Source organism: Trichoplusia ni, chromosome 4 (genome assembly GCF_003590095.1).
Source record: "Trichoplusia ni isolate ovarian cell line Hi5 chromosome 4, tn1, whole genome shotgun sequence".
Classification (NCBI taxonomy): domain Eukaryota; kingdom Metazoa; phylum Arthropoda; class Insecta; order Lepidoptera; family Noctuidae; genus Trichoplusia; species Trichoplusia ni.
Window position 1 is genome coordinate 11,087,681 of NC_039481.1, and position 7,963 is coordinate 11,095,643.

Here is a 7,963-nt window from a genome sequence, read left to right on the forward strand (position 1 = left end):
GTGTAGTTTCCATTCAATAGAAAATATAAAGATTAAGATTTTCGATGGCTAACCTTGCAATTAAGTAATATTTATTAAGAAAGATTATAAAGCACTAGAAATGGGTTACAAGGATTCAGATTATTAAGCTTACAAATAATTAAATATAACATTAAACAAAAAACACTAACACAATGATGACAAATTATTTATCAACTTTCACGAACAGTGTACGTAAATTTGAACTTAAGTAAGTTTTGAAAAGACAGTGACATGTTCATAATAGTTGGTGAAACTGTGTTCATGAAGCCTAATGACGTCATCTGCGCCACATGTTTCAAACGCCAAGGCTGCAAGTAACTTTCCCAGTTGATGCCATTATACTAGAATGTATGTATTTTTTCTATTTTCTCTTTTAGTGAAGTAATTTGTATTGTATTTTTGTTGAAATGGAAATTTATCAAATCAGTCAATGACTGATGAAGGTAATATTACACAACTATTGATATTAAATCGTAGCCTAGAGGTAACAACAGAACTCTTATTCTAAAACTCCGTTGCCTACCTGTCAGTCTGTCACCAGACTGTTTCATATGAACTGTGAAAGCTAGACCTTTGAAATTATACATTTCATTTGTCGCTATTACAACAAAAACTATAAAAGTCAGGATAAAACACCGATAGGTGCGGCAAGAAATGGGATGGACGACCATTTTTTTCCAAATTAGTTTTAATTTAGCCGCTTTGTGCGCAACTCTTGGTGTCTCCACACCATCTTGCACTTCGTCGGTTCTTAACGGTACATTTTGTAAATATAAAGAAAAACAAAACAAAAAATAATATACTACTACTCCAGCATCCCTGCTTGAGCAAAAAATTCTATATTTTTTAATTATTTCCCCTTCACATTCAACAGCTGTCTCAACAAGAGAAAAGCAATTAAAATTAAATAAAATCCTTGTGAAAATACCTGCTAGATGCAAACAGCTGTCGCTCTTACAGCAAACTCTTCAGATTCAAAAGAAACTAATTCTTCTCCACAAAGCCGGTAATTTGCCGTAACAGCAGGATTAGAGTTGTTGAAAATAAGCTTCACTCTAGTTTGCGTACTCATTGTGCTCCTTGAAAATTTCTTTTAAAATTCAACTCTGTTGTTTAAGATTTTCTTGTTCAACTGTAATTGCATTCGCTGTTAGTTTCTCTTTTGTTTGAGATAGTTTCATTAATTCTTGTAAGGTTAATTGTTTGTAGCGTGTTGTCCGAGTCCTTTATGTTGTGGGAACGTTCTATCGTCTGGTAAGTTTTTGAACTCAGATCGGCATATTATGTTTTTGAATTGTCAAGCTGTGTGTTTGTAACTTTGTTGAGAACTCCTTTGTAACTCTAGGCTAAAGAGATGATATTCGGGGCACTTGATATTTGATATTTAGAATAGTTACAATGTTAATGAAAATGATATGATGTCTTAATTTGATTAGGTACATTAAACCAAGTCAAGAGAAAAACAACACCTGTTAAGATTTCAACAGACAAGCTATCATGGTTCAGGAGATATGGCCTAATGATAAATTTACGGACACGCCCAGAACGGAACCCTAGTAAATAGAGTTCAATTTTTATCCTTTGGGAGAACAGTAAAAAGGATATTTCCAACATTAATACGAAAAATAAAAAAATAACCAAACAATAAAACGCAAGCCCCAATCTCACAACATACCATTATATTTGAACAAAAGTTATTAATAACAGTTTCGCCGCGGAATGCTATTATGCGCAGGCAATTTTCTGCATTCAAAAACGGTTAAATTAATTTTATGAAGTGAGAAAAATTGCTTTCAGGTGATAAAATGTTGATTTTCGAATAACGTTTAACAGTATGTCGTTATTGCTTTAGATTTTTTTCTTCAGCTGATTGGTGGAGACTGTTTTAAAATATTCATAAATGATGAAAGGACCAATGAAATAGAATTTTAGGTTCTTTATTTGATTAGTGCTTCAACGCTGGACATTTTAGAATTCCTTTGGCTATTTATCAAGTCAAAGTTATAAATCCAAGTTTAAAGGTCATCTTGAATTGTTCTCAAGTATAAATGTCTAGACCTTAAAAGGGACGTTGAACCACAATTTGTTTTCGTTGCTCCAATTGTTTTGGAAGTTATTCTCGGTAAAATAATTATCGGATTATTCGGTGTACCTGGGTTGAATTAATTTAGAATGAAAAAAAGAAACTATTACATTAATGAAACACGTGCAGAGAAGTCAAAATTGATGATAACGTTATAAAAGGAAACGGGTATCTTTTTACGAAAATCTGAAACAATTTGGTGCAAACCCAAACTTTCGTGAAAACCTACATCTACATACCTATAATAATTTATTGTAGTGTATATTACAATAGGGATATAATTCAAAATGTCAGCTGTTCTAACCTACAACTAACGAAGTTGTCTGGCCCGCCTAGGGGAACCCGCACATTTGTAATAATGTGTGACGTGTGTAATGCCCTGAAAATGGGATACGTAATGATATCTGTCATGTTAGGCGGCTCGCACACTGAATTATCCTGTGTTATATTTTTAACTTCTGATGGTTTCATATGATTTTTTGCTTGGGGATTTTTCTATAAGACTTCCTTGCTTAGAGATTTTTCAAAAATAATATTATCTTCCGAGCTGTAATATTTTTTTGTTCTTAATTTGATTTTGAATAGCTTTTCCTCAGTTCATCACGTCAACACTAGTCAAAATCGGCGCTTGAACTCTGCTATACCACAAATCTCAGAATGGTTTGTGTAAGATCGCGTTTTGAGAATATTTCCGAATACAATAATTCTGTATCAGTATTTATAATCTCATCATATTTTTCAATCTCTATTTCAAAATGTTTAGAATCTTATGGAATTTTCATGATTACATCGACACCGACAATAGATACACACCAATAATAGATGATTTTAACGTCATGCTCGCGTTTGCTTCAAGCTTAACATCATTATAAGCGAAAACATGCTCTGAGCTAACGATATCATCATAATATCCCCGTCCAGCGTCATCAACCAAAATTACCAGTCCAGCCATGATCCATGAAGCGAGCTCGTCGCTCCGTTGCACACCAATCGACTGAACTGTATTACAGCACCACAAATTAGTGGCAGTTCTGATGTTAACAACACTTTGATGAGGTAATTACAGACCAATTACTCAGTAGATGGTAATTAAGGCACCGCAGCGGGCTGAACGTTATCAATATTATTATAGCGTCTTCAAGATAAGTTTGGTTAACGAGGTCGAGATTTATACGGCTTGCAGATTAGCGATGTGCTCCGTTCGTGTATTGATTTGATATTATGTGGTATTTGATGGCTTGCAGAATGTGACCAGGAGTATTCACTAAATTATTTAATATCTAATGTTAGTACAAAACAAAAGACGAAATGAAATCATTAATTTTATATTATTCTATTCTATTCCTCTATATCGTATCATCTTAACCTACTAACATATATGTAATGAAATTAAATAAATCAATAACACATTGAAAATTAATCACCTACGGCCCTCATTACTGAAACAATGACTCACGGAAATCAATTCAAATGACTGTGACGTCACAGTAATGTCAGGGCTATGGCGTGTAACCGGTATATGGCTGTCATAAATCGCCATGTGGCCACATTAAACCTGATTACCCCCTGACCTTGTACAAGATTGATGATTTATAGACCGAACAATAAATTACGGATGTAATTCGTGGCCCTTTGTGACGATTTAGTGGAGCTGCGCGAATCGATAGCACTTAAAACGAGAAAAATGGTCTTGGCAAGAGAATTATATTTAAGATAGATACTACGCTCGTAAACCACTGAAATGCCAGCGGTTTGGATAGCTATAAATTATTATTTAATTTTGTGGAATAAAGATATTTTTTCATCTGGAAACTAAACAAGTCTGATCATAACATTATTGGATTCACATTTTCGACTGAAGTAAAATATTGCTATATCACATTAGGCTATCACAAAATAATTCAACCGAAAATATCTGCGAAACGCTGCCAGCTCGATCGACAGCCGCTTTAAAAATACCCTCGAGTCATATTTCTCAAAGACAAACATCTGATACTTATTCTTTCAGCAAAATCTGGGGACAAAGATGGGTAAATACATGCTTATATTACGTGCAAACCGTTAACGATAGCATAAAATAACTCGCAAGGTACGCGTATCAAGTTGCGAGGATTTTTGTATGCGTACGAACGTAATTCACCCCCCTGTCATCCCCGTATGAATATTTACGGTGAATTCTGGGGATAGAGGCGCTGATGTGACAAATTTCGCGAATACTGTTATACGTCATTCGGATTCGTATTTTTAAATGGTTTTCGGAGCTAATATCGTGGTTCATTGATTAGATGTTGGAATAAAGATGTGTGTTATTTATATTTTTTCATCGTTTACCTGCTCAAATTTTAAGAGCTTTGAAGAACAGGTTTTTTTATTAATTAAAAAATATGAATGACTCATCATGACACAGAACTAATCTTATTTACACAGACATTAAAATATAAGCAGCAGGGTTCTACATACAACTAAAGATAAGATTTAGAGAACAACACTAGTCACCAAGAAGAATTTGAAATCGAATGTCGTATAAATCCATATTATTACGTACATTATTTTCAAGTAGGTATACCACGGTAATAATATTTCATTTCAATATGAATATTTACGACAAATACTGTACATTTGTGGGGAGGAGCGTTGATGTGACAAATGTGGATGCCATCATAACTCATTGCGGGCCATATTTTTGAATCGTATATTGGAAACTAAAATATTTTCCAAAAGTGTATGCATATATTTTTTCGTTCTGCGAAGGAAACATATATCATAATTTACTAAACATTATTTAGAATTATTATTTAAAAAATATAGTAAAATAGCTCAAAATACAGAAAAAAATTGTTTAAAATTGTATTGGTGACAGAATACACCCTTGGGGCACTCCGTTATACATCTTCGGTTAAATGAGAGTTCTTTATAGCGGTTACAAGATGTTTCAGTACGCCCATTGCAATGTTAACCCAGAACATGCCGAAGGTTCTAAACTCCGGTTTCTAAGGCTTGCTGTCAACAAGACACGAGACTTGGGTACAGTTTAGTTTGTAGAACGCTGTAATAAGATGTCTTACATTAAGTATTTGTCTTGAAGATGTTCGACACAACTGCCTTGCTAAAGGTTTGCTTCTGTTAGTTCCTATTATGTTTACTTCACATTTAAGTTCAAAGTTATTTGTTGATGAAGCGTTGTGTTGTTTCATTTTTTTGTCCAAAAAACATTCAAAATATTAATAATTGTTACTTACTGTAGATTAGCTGAATTCGTAATGCGATTTGTTTTCATCAAATCATGCTTAATAACTCAGTAACTTGCCATGAGTGACATGCAAAACACGAATCACACTAAATTACGGGCAGCCAAGAAATATACAACATACAAGGTATTGTAGATATAAAAGCTCTCACATCCCTGAATTCACTCCATATCATGACCATAATGCCTATCTCCAACTATACTTGGTAAAGAAATAAATAACATACAAGTACAAACCTTTCCAGAGGTGTAAGTAAAACATCCCTTCCTGACCCGGACCAAAGTTACAAGGTAAACAATGACTCCTTAGAGTTTTCGCCTTAAACGCTACTACGTCTGTTGAATACAGAGCGAAGAATAATATTTGTTGTGGTAGCAAGAGATTTGTGGTCCGTGTTCGGTGCTCGGAAACTTGAAGACACAACACTGTGTGGAATCGTCGCGTATAAATATTTATTGGGCGTGTAAAGTACTAATGTGGAATTAAATTGTGGCAATCGTATTCCGAAACTCAGGAAACTTGCACACTTTTGACAGGGATTTAAATTTTAATGTTGTATTTTCATACGTAATTGCTAAGTAATTCCATTCCATGGTGACACAACAAGTTTAAGTGGATCACACAAATTATTTATTGTTCTAAGCGTAAAGCTACGCATCCACTGGCAGTTGTCGTCGATGGGCTATCTTTGCAGATAACAATGAACTGTATTTGTTTTTTTGATAAATTTTACGAAAAGAAAAACTTTTACATTTTTATCATTTCCCCATTGATTAATAGATTCAGTATGATAATTAAGAGTACGCCCTTCATGCTAATTGAAAATATACACATGGACTCATGATACGATTTCGCTACTATTAATCCCATTAATATTAAAGCTCCGGGATTATAAAAGTCACCCGGCTCATATTTAAAACATAAACTCAATATAATTTCGCACCAAACAAGCCTATACCAATATGCAAACACCTGAGGGAAATTACAACAACACCTGTACATTGCTGGCTACGTACGTGCTGTTATGTTGGATAAGATCACTGACGCGTCGATGCACACTGTTCTGCATTGTCTATTAGCAGCGAAACGTTAAGTAATGAATATTGAAACTGCATTAACTAAGCTCAAGGGGAATTGACGAAATCAATCCGTAAATGCAGCAAATTGATACGGTGAGGTTATTAATTATGCATTAAGTCTATTAACATAAACGTTACAAGGAGAAGGTCTGATTAAATAAAATAACAATACTGATTACTCAGTTTCAACCTGAAATCTTCACTGGAAGCTATTTCTGTCACTAGATTGGTCAACCAAATGTTTAAAGAAAACATCTATGATATGTTTCTGAACTGGTTATGAACTCATCCGAGTATTCGAGCCTCGACTTCCACGACTGAAAAATACTTTCTAAAAATCTTTTTTAACCTTTATGAGCAATCACGGTGCACGAACATAAAAACGCGTGAAGCAACATTCATAGCCCCATGGAACTTTATAATTCAGCGTGCCGACAGTATGAGCACATTTTTAAATCTCCCCACTGCATGCTTCAAACATCACAGACGCGTAAACTGAAATGATTGACAGTCGCCATGATTGTTCACGCCTGTGACACACGACGCTTTTAAGTCATTATTTTTAACGAACACCCTGTATCACCTTGCTGCGGCATAAAAATGTTTTGTTAGCGACAATAAATGTGTGGCGTACTTAACACGTATGTTGTTAGTGTGTGTCTGTGTCGATCAGCTAATAGATATTAGTTTTTATAACTAATTCAACCATTACTAATCTATTACTATACTCAGTTACTTTCGTTTTAGAGATGTTTTCTTGTTTTTGGAACTAAGTTTTATTCTTTCAATTTCCTCATTTGTCAAAAATCTGAATTGTTATAGTTTAAACTCTTAACTGAACAGTTAGATAAAAATAATGAAAACAATAGAGCATCCAGTTTTCCCAAAAACTCTTTCATCCGGTTAAATAATTCATCAGAAATCCTAATTCAACAATAGTTTGATTTGCCTTAAAAATAGTTATGCACTGTCAATAAATCACTGGGGACCAAAAATAAAACTGAAATACACGAATGAAAAGCTCGATTTGGTAGTGTTTAATCGGGTACTAAATAATTTATACGTGATTCAGATGACATCACTAAACTATGCAGTATGCATTCAGTTTTGGATTTAACATTGAGCTTAACTTGCCAAACGATCTGATTTTATTTTTAATCTTGTTTTTTAGAGTGACTTTAAAGTGATGTCTTTTATGCGTTTACATATTTTTAAGTATCATTTGGTTTTACTTGACCTTGGAACTTTTCTTTAGTTAAATGTATTCTGATAGAGATGATCACACTCATTTTAGTCACAATTATATATGCCAACGGAGAAAAATCAACCAAATCAAATAAATACAATACTAGGTATATAAATAACTAACTATAATAGACACGTATATCCTAAGACAAGCGTTTAAAAATAATCTAACACATTTGATAAAAGAATATTATATTACACCTCTCAAATATTCATTTGATTCCCCCATTCCCTTTCATAGACCTATCAATAGGTACAATAAAAGCAGTTATACAGATCATAACAGG